The following is a 15,000-nucleotide window of genomic DNA, read 5'->3' on the forward strand; positions in this document are numbered from 1 at the left end:
CGGACGGACCGGCGGAATGTCGCGGAGGGCCCGGCCCGCGTCCGATCGATTGGAAAGCGCCGCTCAGACAGGCGTGGCCCCGGGGTAAAACCGGGGCCGCAATGTGCGTTCAAAGTGTCGATGATCAATGTGTCCTGCAAATCACATTAGTTCTCGCAGCTAGCTGCGTTCTTCATCGACGCACGAGCCGAGTGATCCACCGCTAAGAGTCGTACGTTTGGGCCCTTTTACGTCCGCCCGGGACGATCGGAGACAAATTCACGACAGGGTTTGTACCGGAGACGAACGCGCCGCGGGTGCCGTTCGGTCGCTCCCGCGAGCGAGCCCCTAACCCGCGGCGCGGTTACCGACGGGCGCGATACGCGCGACGCCGCGACGAGCCGAGCGGGTCGGGCGCGCGGCGCTGAGGCCGGCGCCCGGCGTCTCCCGCTCGGGGCCGCGACGGCGCCCGAGACGTGCGTCGGCCCGGGTAGGTCGGGCGCTCGGCGCTGAGGCCGGCGCCCGGCGTCTCCCGCTCGGGCCTGACACGACTCGGCGACCGGACTCGCCGGGTAGGTCGGGGGCTCGGCGCTGAGGCCGGCCCCCGGCGTCTCCTACCCGGACCCCGGAAGGCCATCCGACTTGGAAGCCCCGCCGCGCCGCGAAGCGACGCTTTGGGTGTTGCTACCCGTCAGCGAGTGGGTTTGGTTTACAAGGGCGGCGCGACCGCGCTGACACCGAGGGGGGACTGGCCCCCGACCCGGCCGCGGCCTGCCCGGACTATGGATGGACAGAGGAGACCGCGGCGGACCGCGCGGAACCGAACCCCCGGTGTCCGGAGCCCCGGGAGGGACTCCGGTGTCCGGGGGCCGGCCCACGCGCGCGCTACGCGGCCCCTCGAGGGCTCCGGCCGACGGACGCGTTTGGCCGGGGAAAAAGGTAGCCGGTGGGAGCACCGTTTCGTCGCCCTGAACCTTCGTCTCGGGCGGGCGTCCCGACGCCGCCGCCATACGGCCGTTGTGATCCGTGCGGGGATCCGCTTGCTCGGCGACCCTCGCCGAGAGCAGCCCCGCGCCGCACGGACACGCGACACCGACGGGCGGACGGACGCCGGGGCGCCGGCCCGAACCGTTACCTTTAAAGGACGGGAGGTCGTCGAGGCGAGTGCCGCCCAGGAAGCGCGCGCCGGAAGCGCGAGAACCGCGCCGAGCTAGGGTCGTCGGCATAGGGGGATTCCCCGGTTACGGGGGTCCCGCGCACGGCCGCCGCCTTTCGCCCGTCGCTGGCGGTCGCCTGTCGTCGCGCCGCGCCGCGCTACTGGGGTCGTCGGACGAGCGCGCTACCCCGCTCGCACGGAGGTAGCGCGACATCGCCCGCCGCCTTTTCTCGCGTCGCGCCGCGCCGCGTGGCGCCCGCCGAACTCGCTCCGACGCGCGGCCCGGGAGTGACCCGCGCCGCGCCCCCCGTCCCGTCCCGTCCCGGTCTACCCTCTTCCTCCGCCTGCGACGACCCGCCGCCCTCGGCGTCTGGCTCGTCGGGGGTGTACCGAGGCGGATCTGCTGCCGCTCGTACGTTAATGATCCTTCTGCAGGTTCACCTACAGAAACCTTGTTACGACTTTTACTTCCTCTAGATAGTCAAGTTCGACCGTCTTCTGGCACACCGCCGGAGCCGGGGCCGGCCCCGGCGGGGACTATCCGAGGACCTCACTAAGCCATCCGATCGGTAGTAGCGACGGGCGGTGTGTACAAAGGGCAGGGACTTAATCAACGCAGGCTAATGACCCGCGCTTACTGGGAATTCCTCGTTGGTGGGAAATAATTGCAATCCCCAGGCCCTGTCACGAGCGGGGTTCATAGGATTACCCGCGCCTGCCGGCGCGGGGATAGACGACGCGCTTATACGCTCAGTGTGGCGCGCGTGCAGCCCCGGACATCTAAGGGCATCACAGACCTGTTATTGCTCATTCTCGTGTGGCTGAGAGCCACTTGTCCCTCTAAGAAGTTTTCTGCCGCCGACCGCGCGGGGGGCCGCGGTACTATTTAGTATGTTTGAGTCTCGTTCGTTATCGGAATTAACCAGACAAATCGCTCCACCAACTACGAACGGCCATGCACCACCACCCACGGTATCGAGAAAGAGCCTTCAATCTGTCAATCCTTTCCGTGTCCGGGCCGGGTGAGGTTTCCCGTGTTGAGTCAAATTAAGCCGCATGCTCCACTCCTGGTGGTGCCCTTCCGTCAATTCCTTTAAGTTTCAGCTTTGCAACAATACTCCCCCCGGAACCCAGACACTTGGTCGGTTTCCCGGGTGCTGCTCGGCGGGTCATGGGAATAACGCCGCCGGATCGCGAGTCGGCATCGTTTATGGTCGGAACTAGGACGGTATCTGATCGTCTTCGAACCTCCGACTTTCGTTCTTGATTAATGAAAACATTCTTGGCAAATGCTTTCGCTCTCGTCCGTCTTGCGCCGGTCCAAGAATTTCACCTCTAGCGGCGCAGTACGAATGCCCCCGGCCGTCCCTCTTAATCATGGCCCCAGTTCATGACAACCCACAAAATAGAACCGGAGTCCTATTCCATTATTCCCAGCTGCGATATGCAGGGGCGGCCGTGTGGCCTGCTTTGAACACTCTAATTTCCTCAAAGTAAACGCTTCGGGCCCCGCGAGTGACACCCAGCGAAGGGCATCACGGGGGCTTTTGCCGAGAGGCAGGGGCTGGGACAGACGGATGCACGCCTCGCGGCGGACCGTCAGCTCGCGTCCCGGGGTCCAACTAGGAGCTTTTTAACTGCAGCAACTTTAAAATACGCTATTGGAGCTGGAATTACCGCGGCTGCTGGCACCAGACTTGCCCTCCAATGGATGCTGGCCGATGGGTTTGTGTTCGGCTCATTCCAATTACGGAGACTCGAACGAGTCCCGTATTGTTATTTTTCGTCACTACCTCCCCGTGTCGGGAGTGGGTAATTTGCGCGCCTGCTGCCTTCCTTGGATGTGGTAGCCGTTTCTCATGCTCCCTCTCCGGAATCGAACCCTGATTCCCCGTTACCCGTGGTCACCATGGTAGGCGCAGAGTCTACCATCGAAAGTTGATAGGGCAGACATTCGAATGAGTCGTCGCCGCCTCGGGTGGGCGAGCGATCGGCACGAGGTTATCCTGAGTCAACACAAAGGGGGGGCCGGGCCGGCGGAACGAGGACCGGCGCGCGCGGAGCCGCCCGCGCCGCTTACGCCCCCGCCCGGAGAGGCGGAGGCCGGACGCGGGGGACGCGCGCGACGGCTGAGCCCCCGCCCGCCGGACACCGCGTGGGTTTTTGTGTCTGATAAATGCACGCGTCCCCGGGGCGAGGCCGGAGCCCCGCCCGCGAGTCGGCGCTCGTTTGCATGTATTAGCTCTGGATTTGCCACAGTTATCCAAGTAACGGTGGAGCGATCAAAGGAACCATAACTGATTTAATGAGCCGTTCGCAGTTTCACTGTACTGGCCATTCGTACTTAGACATGCATGGCTTAATCTTGAAAACAAGCATATGCTACTGGCAGGATCAACCAGAGTGCGTCTGCCGCCGGGGGGGCGCTGCTGGTGGCGGTGCGGCCCTGGTCCGGGACGAGGCTGTGGCTACAGCCGGGCCCGGGGGGCCGCGCGACACTCGTATACGTTCGGACGGGCTGACGAGCGGGTGTCGTGAAACGATGTTTCGCGCGGAGCCCTAGCACGCGTGGCGTCGGGCTCCGCGACGGTCGGACGTCTGGGTGTGGCTCGAGACGGAAGCTCGACCTCGGTTCGTCTTGGTTCTGCCGCCAAAAGGTTCACGCCGAGGCATGGTTTCGCAAGAGGGCCCCGCGAGTGCCAGCCGTGGATCCCGCCTCACTCGTAACTCGTATCGGATTCGTCCGGCCTCACTTTCGTTCGCACATCGGACAGTTATACGTGTGCTTTAGTAGCTTCCGTTCCCTCTTAGTGAGGCCGTCCGTACGTACCGCCCCAGCTCTTTCTGAGGCGGGTATCCACTCGGCTCGGGGGGGCCCAACGTTTGCCTAGTATCCTCGGCGCTGGAGCTTGACCCGCAAAGCCGGAGGAGCCGCACGCCCGAACACCGGCTTGCGCCGGCCGACGTGGGCCCTCCGAGGCGGGTCTCGTGTGCCAATCGCTCAGTTGGGGAACCGGCAGGCCCGTGGGCCGACGCCGGCTCACCCGGGGGTGAAGGGTGCTTCGATGGAGGCCCCCTGTCAGCCTCCGCGGAAGTCCGGCTTCAATACTTTAAAGTTTGAAAAACTTAGACATTTTTCGAGAACCGGAGCTTAGAGGGGTACATGCAAAAGCCAGGGCCGCGGGAAGCGCCCTAAATACTTCAATACTTTAAAATTTGAAAAACTTAGAAATTTTTCGAGAACCGGCATCTTCCCTCGGTAATTGCGAGATGCGAGGCCGCCCCTAGCCTCTGCTCTGTCGGACTCAATGGTCACGGGTGGCCGCTGATTAGCCCTGGTGCTCACCTCTCAAAATTGCGAGTCCCTAATATAATTCTGGCTGTCGGCTGGAGAAGGGGGTATAAAATCGGCACTTGAGGGAACGCCGGGCCCTCAAGTTCGGGGCCCTCTAGCGGATTTTTGAGGTACTGCACTCCCATTGGAAATGCATTGGCCATAGGAATACATGGGCGCTCCGTCCACTACAATGTAATTCCCTCACAATATCTGCCCCCGCGTGGCCGCGCGATGCTACTGCTGCCCCGTTGGGAATGAATGGGCCTTTCGGAGGCCATAAATACAGCGCCGCTGCATGGATTTTGGCGGTACTGCGGCTGTCGTTGAAAATACATGGACCCGTCTGAATGAATGGGCCTTTCGGATTCCATAAACCCAGCGCCGCTGCATGGATTTTGGCGGTACTGCGGCTGTCGCTGAAAATACATGGACCCGTCTGAATGAATGGGCCTTTCGGAGGCCATAAACTCAGCGCCGCTGCATGGATTTTGGCGGTACTGCGGCTGTCGCTGAAAATACATGGACCCGTCTGAATGAATGGACAAAATATAAATCAGACACTACAGAACACAAGCATAATCCAAGATTACAAAATCATCTCAGCCTTTAAAAGAAACAAAAACCTGAAAGACTACTTAGTAAAAAGTAAATTACCAGAAATCAACATAACACAAACGCAGGGCCCCACATTCTACAAACAAGCCACCACAGTTAGGAACACCGTCACCCACACAAACTACCTAATTAAACAAACAATCACACCTGCTACGGAAAACTGAAAATACATGGACCCGTCTGAATGTATGGGCCTTTCGGAGGCCATAAACTCAGCCAGCGCCGGGCCAGTGTTTGGGGTATTGTGCCCGCCACTAGTGGCTGAATACATAATAATAATAATAATAATAATAATTCCCTTGTATTGTCATTCTGTGTAACAATGTACACAGAACGAAATGTCGATTGCACTGGGCTAGTGTTGAGGGAACGTCGGGCCCTCAAGTTCGGTGGCTTGGAGCGGATTTTTGAGGTACTGCACTCCCATTGGAAATGCATGGGCGCTCCGTCCACTACCATGTAATTCCCTCACAATATCTGCCCCTGCGTGGCCGCGGGATGCTACTGCAGCCCCGTTGGTAATGAATGGGCCTTTCGGAGGCCATAAATACAGCGCCGCTGCATGGATTTTGGCGGTACTGCTGCTGTCGCTGAAAATACATGGACCCGTCTGAATGAATGGGCCTTTCGGAGGCCATAAACTCAGCGCCTCTGCATGGATTTTGGCGGTACTGCGGCTGTCGCTGAAAATACATGGACCCGTCTGAATGAATGGGCCTTTCGGAGGCCATAAATCCAGCGCCGCTGCATGGATTTTGGCGGTACTGCGGCTGTCGCTGAAAATACATGGACCCGTCTGAATGAATGGACAAAATATAAATCAGACACTACAGAACACAAGCATAATCCAAGATTACAAAATCATCTCAGCCTTTAAAAGAAACAAAAACCTGAAAGACTACTTAGTAAAAAGTAAATTACCAGAAATCAACATAACACAAACGCAGGGCCCCACATTCTACAAACAAGCCACCACAGTTAGGAACACCGTCACCCACACAAACTACCTAATTAAACAAACAATCACACCTGCTACGGAAAACTGAAAATACATGGACCCGTCTGAATGTATGGGCCTTTCGGAGGCCATAAACTCAGCCAGCGCCGGGCCAGTGTTTGGGGTATTGTGCCCGCCACTAGTGGCTGAATACATAATAATAATAATAATAATAATAATTCCCTTGTATTGTCATTCTGTGTAACAATGTACACAGAACGAAATGTCGATTGCACTGGGCTAGTGTTGAGGGAACGTCGGGCCCTCAAGTTCGGTGGCTTGGAGCGGATTTTTGAGGTACTGCACTCCCATTGGAAATGCATGGGCGCTCCGTCCACTACAATGTAATTCCCTCACAATATCTGCCCCCGCGTGGCCGCGCGATGCTACTGCTGCCCCGTTGGGAATGAATGGGCCTTTCGGAGGCCATAAATACAGCGCCGCTGCATGGATTTTGGCGGTACTGCGGCTGTCGTTGAAAATACATGGACCCGTCTGAATGAATGGGCCTTTCGGATTCCATAAACCCAGCGCCGCTGCATGGATTTTGGCGGTACTGCGGCTGTCGCTGAAAATACATGGACCCGTCTGAATGAATGGGCCTTTCGGAGGCCATAAACTCAGCGCCGCTGCATGGATTTTGGCGGTACTGCGGCTGTCGCTGAAAATACATGGACCCGTCTGAATGAATGGACAAAATATAAATCAGACACTACAGAACACAAGCATAATCCAAGATTACAAAATCATCTCAGCCTTTAAAAGAAACAAAAACCTGAAAGACTACTTAGTAAAAAGTAAATTACCAGAAATCAACATAACACAAACGCAGGGCCCCACATTCTACAAACAAGCCACCACAGTTAGGAACACCGTCACCCACACAAACTACCTAATTAAACAAACAATCACACCTGCTACGGAAAACTGAAAATACATGGACCCGTCTGAATGTATGGGCCTTTCGGATGCCATAAACTCAGCCAGCGCCGGGCCAGTGTTTGGGGTATTGTGCCCGCCACTAGTGGCTGAATACATAATAATAATAATAATAATAATAATTCCCTTGTATTGTCATTCTGTGTAACAATGTACACAGAACGAAATGTCGATTGCACTGGGCTAGTGTTGAGGGAACGTCGGGCCCTCAAGTTCGGTGGCTTGGAGCGGATTTTTGAGGTACTGCACTCCCATTGGAAATGCATGGGCGCTCCGTCCACTACCATGTAATTCCCTCACAATATCTGCCCCTGCGTGGCCGCGGGATGCTACTGCAGCCCCGTTGGTAATGAATGGGCCTTTCGGAGGCCATAAATACAGCGCCGCTGCATGGATTTTGGCGGTACTGCTGCTGTCGCTGAAAATACATGGACCCGTCTGAATGAATGGGCCTTTCGGAGGCCATAAACTCAGCGCCTCTGCATGGATTTTGGCGGTACTGCGGCTGTCGCTGAAAATACATGGACCCGTCTGAATGAATGGGCCTTTCGGAGGCCATAAATCCAGCGCCGCTGCATGGATTTTGGCGGTACTGCGGCTGTCGCTGAAAATACATGGACCCGTCTGAATGAATGGACAAAATATAAATCAGACACTACAGAACACAAGCATAATCCAAGATTACAAAATCATCTCAGCCTTTAAAAGAAACAAAAACCTGAAAGACTACTTAGTAAAAAGTAAATTACCAGAAATCAACATAACACAAACGCAGGGCCCCACATTCTACAAACAAGCCACCACAGTTAGGAACACCGTCACCCACACAAACTACCTAATTAAACAAACAATCACACCTGCTACGGAAAACTGAAAATACATGGACCCGTCTGAATGTATGGGCCTTTCGGAGGCCATAAACTCAGCCAGCGCCGGGCCAGTGTTTGGGGTATTGTGCCCGCCACTAGTGGCTGAATACATAATAATAATAATAATAATAATAATTCCCTTGTATTGTCATTCTGTGTAACAATGTACACAGAACGAAATGTCGATTGCACTGGGCTAGTGTTGAGGGAACGTCGGGCCCTCAAGTTCGGTGGCTTGGAGCGGATTTTTGAGGTACTGCACTCCCATTGGAAATGCATGGGCGCTCCGTCCACTACAATGTAATTCCCTCACAATATCTGCCCCCGCGTGGCCGCGCGATGCTACTGCTGCCCCGTTGGGAATGAATGGGCCTTTCGGAGGCCATAAATACAGCGCCGCTGCATGGATTTTGGCGGTACTGCGGCTGTCGTTGAAAATACATGGACCCGTCTGAATGAATGGGCCTTTCGGATTCCATAAACCCAGCGCCGCTGCATGGATTTTGGCGGTACTGCGGCTGTCGCTGAAAATACATGGACCCGTCTGAATGAATGGGCCTTTCGGAGGCCATAAACTCAGCGCCGCTGCATGGATTTTGGCGGTACTGCGGCTGTCGCTGAAAATACATGGACCCGTCTGAATGAATGGACAAAATATAAATCAGACACTACAGAACACAAGCATAATCCAAGATTACAAAATCATCTCAGCCTTTAAAAGAAACAAAAACCTGAAAGACTACTTAGTAAAAAGTAAATTACCAGAAATCAACATAACACAAACGCAGGGCCCCACATTCTACAAACAAGCCACCACAGTTAGGAACACCGTCACCCACACAAACTACCTAATTAAACAAACAATCACACCTGCTACGGAAAACTGAAAATACATGGACCCGTCTGAATGTATGGGCCTTTCGGAGGCCATAAACTCAGCCAGCGCCGGGCCAGTGTTTGGGGTATTGTGCCCGCCACTAGTGGCTGAATACATAATAATAATAATAATAATAATAATTCCCTTGTATTGTCATTCTGTGTAACAATGTACACAGAACGAAATGTCGATTGCACTGGGCTAGTGTTGAGGGAACGTCGGGCCCTCAAGTTCGGTGGCTTGGAGCGGATTTTTGAGGTACTGCACTCCCATTGGAAATGCATGGGCGCTCCGTCCACTACCATGTAATTCCCTCACAATATCTGCCCCTGCGTGGCCGCGGGATGCTACTGCAGCCCCGTTGGTAATGAATGGGCCTTTCGGAGGCCATAAATACAGCGCCGCTGCATGGATTTTGGCGGTACTGCTGCTGTCGCTGAAAATACATGGACCCGTCTGAATGAATGGGCCTTTCGGAGGCCATAAACTCAGCGCCTCTGCATGGATTTTGGCGGTACTGCGGCTGTCGCTGAAAATACATGGACCCGTCTGAATGAATGGGCCTTTCGGAGGCCATAAATCCAGCGCCGCTGCATGGATTTTGGCGGTACTGCGGCTGTCGCTGAAAATACATGGACCCGTCTGAATGAATGGACAAAATATAAATCAGACACTACAGAACACAAGCATAATCCAAGATTACAAAATCATCTCAGCCTTTAAAAGAAACAAAAACCTGAAAGACTACTTAGTAAAAAGTAAATTACCAGAAATCAACATAACACAAACGCAGGGCCCCACATTCTACAAACAAGCCACCACAGTTAGGAACACCGTCACCCACACAAACTACCTAATTAAACAAACAATCACACCTGCTACGGAAAACTGAAAATACATGGACCCGTCTGAATGTATGGGCCTTTCGGAGGCCATAAACTCAGCCAGCGCCGGGCCAGTGTTTGGGGTATTGTGCCCGCCACTAGTGGCTGAATACATAATAATAATAATAATAATAATAATTCCCTTGTATTGTCATTCTGTGTAACAATGTACACAGAACGAAATGTCGATTGCACTGGGCTAGTGTTGAGGGAACGTCGGGCCCTCAAGTTCGGTGGCTTGGAGCGGATTTTTGAGGTACTGCACTCCCATTGGAAATGCATGGGCGCTCCGTCCACTACAATGTAATTCCCTCACAATATCTGCCCCCGCGTGGCCGCGCGATGCTACTGCTGCCCCGTTGGGAATGAATGGGCCTTTCGGAGGCCATAAATACAGCGCCGCTGCATGGATTTTGGCGGTACTGCGGCTGTCGTTGAAAATACATGGACCCGTCTGAATGAATGGGCCTTTCGGATTCCATAAACCCAGCGCCGCTGCATGGATTTTGGCGGTACTGCGGCTGTCGCTGAAAATACATGGACCCGTCTGAATGAATGGGCCTTTCGGAGGCCATAAACTCAGCGCCGCTGCATGGATTTTGGCGGTACTGCGGCTGTCGCTGAAAATACATGGACCCGTCTGAATGAATGGACAAAATATAAATCAGACACTACAGAACACAAGCATAATCCAAGATTACAAAATCATCTCAGCCTTTAAAAGAAACAAAAACCTGAAAGACTACTTAGTAAAAAGTAAATTACCAGAAATCAACATAACACAAACGCAGGGCCCCACATTCTACAAACAAGCCAACACAGTTAGGAACACCGTCACCAACACAAACTACCTAATTAAACAAACAATCACACCTGCTACGGAAAACTGAAAATACATGGACCCGTCTGAATGTATGGGCCTTTCGGAGGCCATAAACTCAGCCAGCGCCGGGCCAGTGTTTGGGGTATTGTGCCCGCCACTAGTGGCTGAATACATAATAATAATAATAATAATAATAATTCCCTTGTATTGTCATTCTGTGTAACAATGTACACAGAACGAAATGTCGATTGCACTGGGCTAGTGTTGAGGGAACGTCGGGCCCTCAAGTTCGGTGGCTTGGAGCGGATTTTTGAGGTACTGCACTCCCATTGGAAATGCATGGGCGCTCCGTCCACTACCATGTAATTCCCTCACAATATCTGCCCCTGCGTGGCCGCGGGATGCTACTGCAGCCCCGTTGGTAATGAATGGGCCTTTCGGAGGCCATAAATACAGCGCCGCTGCATGGATTTTGGCGGTACTGCTGCTGTCGCTGAAAATACATGGACCCGTCTGAATGAATGGGCCTTTCGGAGGCCATAAACTCAGCGCCTCTGCATGGATTTTGGCGGTACTGCGGCTGTCGCTGAAAATACATGGACCCGTCTGAATGAATGGGCCTTTCGGAGGCCATAAATCCAGCGCCGCTGCATGGATTTTGGCGGTACTGCGGCTGTCGCTGAAAATACATGGACCCGTCTGAATGAATGGACAAAATATAAATCAGACACTACAGAACACAAGCATAATCCAAGATTACAAAATCATCTCAGCCTTTAAAAGAAACAAAAACCTGAAAGACTACTTAGTAAAAAGTAAATTACCAGAAATCAACATAACACAAACGCAGGGCCCCACATTCTACAAACAAGCCACCACAGTTAGGAACACCGTCACCAACACAAACTACCTAATTAAACAAACAATCACACCTGCTACGGAAAACTGAAAATACATGGACCCGTCTGAATGTATGGGCCTTTCAGAGGCCATAAACTCAGCCAGCGCCGGGCCAGTGTTTGGGGTATTGTGCCCGCCACTAGTGGCTGAATACATAACAATAATAATAATAATAATAATTCCCTTGTATTGTCATTCTGTGTAACAATGTACACAGAACGAAATGTCGATTGCACTGGGCTAGTGTTGAGGGAACGTCGGGCCCTCAAGTTCGGTGGCTTGGAGCGGATTTTTGAGGTACTGCACTCCCATTGGAAATGCATGGGCGCTCCGTCCACTACCATGTAATTCCCTCACAATATCTGCCCCTGCGTGGCCGCGGGATGCTACTGCAGCCCCGTTGGTAATGAATGGGCCTTTCGGAGGCCATAAATACAGCGCCGCTGCATGGATTTTGGCGGTACTGCTGCTGTCGCTGAAAATACATGGACCCGTCTGAATGAATGGGCCTTTCGGAGGCCATAAACTCAGCGCCTCTGCATGGATTTTGGCGGTACTGCGGCTGTCGCTGAAAATACATGGACCCGTCTGAATGAATGGGCCTTTCGGAGGCCATAAATCCAGCGCCGCTGCATGGATTTTGGCGGTACTGCTGCTGTCGTTGAAAATACATGGACCCGTCTGAATGTATGGGCCTTTCGGAGGCCATATACTCAGCGCCGGGCCGGTGTTTGGGGAATCGTGCCCGCCACTAGTGGCTGAATCCCGGGCTAGTGTTGGGGGACTTGTGCCCGCCAATAGTGGCTGAATCCCGGGCTAGTGTTGGGGGACTTGTGCCCGCCAATAGTGGCTGAAATCCGCGCCGGTGTTTGGGGAAATGTGCGCGTATTATCGGGCCGGTGTTTGGGGAATTGCGCGCGTATTATCGGGCCGGTGTTTGGGGAATCGTGCCCGCCACTAGTGGCTGAATCCCGGGCTAGTGTTGGGGGACTTGTGCCCGCCAATAGTGGCTGAAATCCGCGCCGGTGTTTGGGGAATTGTGCGCGTATTATCGGGCCGGTGTTTGGGGATATGCGCGCGTATTATCGGACCGGTGTTTGGGGAATCGTGCCCGCCACTAGTGGCTGAATCCCGGGCTAGTGTTGGGGGACTTGTGCCCGCCAATAGTGGCTGAAATCCGCGCCGGTGTTTGGGGAATTGTGCGCGTATTATCGGGCCGGTGTTTGGGGATATGCGCGCGTATTATCGGACCGGTGTTTGGGGAATTGTGCGCGTATTATCGGGCCGGTGTTTGGGGATTTGCGCGCGTATTATCGGGCCGGTGTTTGGGGAATTGCGCGCGTATTATCGGGCCGGTGTTTGGGGAATTGTGCGCGTATTATCGGGCCGGTGTTTGGGGATATGCGCGCGTATTATCGGGCCGGTGTTTGGGGAATCGTGCCCGCCACTAGTGGCTGAATCCCGGGCTAGTGTTGGGGGACTTGTGCCCGCCAATAGTGGCTGAAATCCGCGCCGGTGTTTGGGGAATTGCGCGCGTATTATCGGGCCGGTGTTTGGGGAATTGTGCGCGTATTATCGGGCCGGTGTTTGGGGATTTGCGCGCGTATTATCGGGCCGGTGTTTGGGGAATTGTGCCCGCCACTAGTGGCTGAGAACTTGGCTAGTGTTTGGGGACTTGTGCCCGCCACTAGTGGCTGAAATCCGGGCCGGTGTTTGGGGAATTGTGCGCGTATTATCGGGCCGGTGTTTGGGGATATGCGCGCGTATTATCGGACCGGTGTTTGGGGAATTGCGCGCGTATTATCGGGCCGGTGTTTGGGGAATTGTGCGCGTATTATCGGGCCGGTGTTTGGGGATATGCGCGCGTATTATCGGACCGGTGTTTGGGGAATCGTGCCCGCCACTAGTGGCTGAATCCCGGGCTAGTGTTGGGGGACTTGTGCCCGCCAATAGTGGCTGAAATCCGCGCCGGTGTTTGGGGAATTGTGCGCGTATTATCGGGCCGGTGTTTGGGGATATGCGCGCGTATTATCGGACCGGTGTTTGGGGAATTGCGCGCGTATTATCGGGCCGGTGTTTGGGGAATCGTGCCCGCCACTAGTGGCTGAATCCCGGGCTAGTGTTGGGGGACTTGTGCCCGCCAATAGTGGCTGAAATCCGCGCCGGTGTTTGGGGAATTGTGCGCGTATTATCGGGCCGGTGTTTGGGGATATGCGCGCGTATTATCGGACCGGTGTTTGGGGAATTGTGCCCGCCACTAGTGGCTGAGAACTTGGCTAGTGTTTGGGGACTTGTGCCCGCCAATAGTGGCTGAAATCCGCGCCGGTGTTTGGGGAATTGTGCGCGTATTATCGGGCCGGTGTTTGGGGATATGCGCGCGTATTATCGGACCGGTGTTTGGGGAATCGTGCCCGCCACTAGTGGCTGAATCCCGGGCTAGTGTTGGGGGACTTGTGCCCGCCAATAGTGGCTGAAATCCGCGCCGGTGTTTGGGGAATTGTGCGCGTATTATCGGGCCGGTGTTTGGGGATATGCGCGCGTATTATCGGACCGGTGTTTGGGGAATTGTGCCCGCCACTAGTGGCTGAGAACTTGGCTAGTGTTGGGGGACTTGTGCCCGCCAATAGTGGCTGAGAACTTGGCTAGTGTTTGGGGACTTGTGCCCGCCACTAGTGGCTGAAATCCGGGCCGGTGTTTGGGGAATTGTGCGCGTATTATCGGGCCGGTGTTTGGGGATATGCGCGCGTATTATCGGACCGGTGTTTGGGGAATTGCGCGCGTATTATCGGGCCGGTGTTTGGGGAATTGTGCGCGTATTATCGGGCCGGTGTTTGGGGATATGCGCGCGTATTATCGGACCGGTGTTTGGGGAATCGTGCCCGCCACTAGTGGCTGAATCCCGGGCTAGTGTTGGGGGACTTGTGCCCGCCAATAGTGGCTGAAATCCGCGCCGGTGTTTGGGGAATTGTGCGCGTTTTATCGGGCCGGTGTTTGGGGATATGCGCGCGTATTATCGGGCCGGTGTTTGGGGAATTGTGCCCGCCACTAGTGGCTGAGAACTGGGCTAGTGTTGGGGGACTTGTGCCCTCCAATAGTGGCTGAAATCCGGGCCGGTGTTTGGGGAATTGCGCGCGTATTATCGGGCCGGTGTTTGGGGAATTGCGCGCGTATTATCGGGCCGGTGTTTGGGGAATTGTGCGCGTATTATCGGGCCGGTGTTTGGCGATTTGCGCGCGTATTATCGGGCCGGTGTTTGGGGAATTGCGCGCGTATTATCGGGCCGGTGTTTGGGGAATTGTGCGCGTATTATCGGGCCGGTGTTTGGGGATATGCGCGCGTATTATCGGGCCGGTGTTTGGGGAATCGTGCCCGCCACTAGTGGCTGAATCCCGGGCTAGTGTTGGGGGACTTGTGCCCGCCAATAGTGGCTGAAATCCGCGCCGGTGTTTGGGGAATTGTGCGCGTATTATCGGGCCGGTGTTTGGGGATATGCGCGCGTATTATCGGACCGGTGTTTGGGGAATCGTGCCCGCCACTAGTGGCTGAATCCCGGGCTAGTGTTGGGGGACTTGTGCCCGCCAATAGTGGCTGAAATCCGTGCCGGTGTTTGGGGAATTGTGCGCG

At 54.8% G+C, this 15,000-nt stretch overlaps 2 non-coding genes across 2 annotated transcripts; both read right to left on the reverse strand.

The window, feature by feature from the left end:
* Positions 1-57: 57 nt before the first annotated feature.
* LOC148345648 (5.8S ribosomal RNA) lies at positions 58-211 on the reverse strand. The gene has a single exon (XR_015848572.1). It is a non-coding gene; the product is annotated as a 5.8S ribosomal RNA (ribosomal RNA).
* Positions 212-1,553: 1,342 nt separating this feature from the next.
* LOC148345649 (18S ribosomal RNA) lies at positions 1,554-3,540 on the reverse strand. The gene has a single exon (XR_015848553.1). It is a non-coding gene; the product is annotated as an 18S ribosomal RNA (ribosomal RNA).
* Between the last annotated feature and the right edge of the window lie 11,460 nt (positions 3,541-15,000).

The sequence above is a fragment of the Urocampus carinirostris genome, unplaced genomic scaffold, assembly GCF_059441175.1.
Source record: "Urocampus carinirostris isolate Australia breed hairy pipefish unplaced genomic scaffold, RoL_Ucar_1.0 HiC_scaffold_36, whole genome shotgun sequence".
Lineage (NCBI taxonomy): Eukaryota > Metazoa > Chordata > Actinopteri > Syngnathiformes > Syngnathidae > Urocampus > Urocampus carinirostris.